Source organism: Thermobia domestica, chromosome 2 (genome assembly GCF_964235325.1).
Source record: "Thermobia domestica chromosome 2, izTheDome1.hap1.1, whole genome shotgun sequence".
NCBI classification, from domain to species: domain Eukaryota; kingdom Metazoa; phylum Arthropoda; class Insecta; order Zygentoma; family Lepismatidae; genus Thermobia; species Thermobia domestica.
The window spans coordinates 258,904,083-258,905,253 of NC_137455.1; the positions used below are offsets into that span (position 1 = coordinate 258,904,083).

At 34.2% G+C, this 1,171-nt stretch overlaps 1 non-coding gene across 1 annotated transcript; it reads right to left on the reverse strand.

Moving 5' to 3' along the window:
• Positions 1-729: 729 nt before the first annotated feature.
• TRNAC-GCA (transfer RNA cysteine (anticodon GCA)) lies at positions 730-801 on the reverse strand. Its single transcript has one exon. It is a non-coding gene; the product is annotated as a tRNA-Cys (tRNA).
• Between the last annotated feature and the right edge of the window lie 370 nt (positions 802-1,171).

Consider the following 1,171-nt stretch of genomic DNA (forward strand, 5'->3'; position numbering starts at 1 on the left):
TGTCAGTGTCTTCTCTCGCGCTACACGGAAAACATCTCCCGATAGTACAATGTTGTCGGATTGGCGTCAAGTTCCGTTTTGTTAATTCTTTTTGGTTGCGTTATATTTTCGTTGTTACTATTTATGTTATTGTTACCATTTTAGAATAGTTGTTACAGTAGTTATTGTTGTGTAGTATTATTATTGGGAATTTTTAAATGCCTTTTTTATATACTCGTTTACTATGTCTTCAAAGTTTGGCAACATTGTTGGTGCATTTCAGCTGTTCTACGTTTCCCTAAGTGTGCGCTCGGGAAGCGGCTCCACGAATTGTACCGAAGTTTTCCGATGTGCTGCAGCTCAAGCAAAATATTTCTATGATTGGTTTAGAGTCCAAGCTTCACGACTCGGCGCGAGTACTATAAAAAAAATGTATAATAAAAGGTGTAGTAGGATGAAGTGCATGAAGGTAACCTGCTAGTCGTGGTAGAATAATTATTATGAGTATAATACACCTTTGTTTGTTCCTTAGTAATTTTAAATCAAAGCCTGTTGTGGTGCACATTCTTTATATTTGCCGTAATTCAAATGAAGGGACAAAAGAATTTACTGAATATTTATTTAATTCTTCCTACTGGACACTTCCAATGTATTCATTACATTTTTGTATCATGCTGCAAGGATTATGATTAAATATTGGAGTTCACGTAAGTATAATTGTAAATTTGTATAGTTAAAAATTAAGTATGAAGGGGGCACCCGGGTTTGAACCGGGGACCTCTCGATCTGCAGTCGAATGCTCTACCACTGAGCTATACCCCCTTGTGCATCAAGCTTTCTATCGGAATAATTAATTTATATCAAAGCTTATAGAAAAGTACCCAGGTGGTAGTTGAGTTATTCATTTTTTTTACACGATTATGTCGTGGATCCTAATGGTTAGTAAGCTGAGAGAAAATCCAATTTCTAATACGATGAAATCATCAGAGCTAGATTATATAATAATGGAATTAATTCCAATCAAGTGGAGGAGGACTTTTTAAAAAAAAATTGAAGAAAATCTTACATGGAATATTCTGATGACTATTTGAAAAGATTAAATAGAAATCAAACCGTTCTATTCCGGGTCACGAAGTTACTGAAAATAAAATTTAATGCTCGATGAAATAAAGTGTAAATAATATTGCATTTA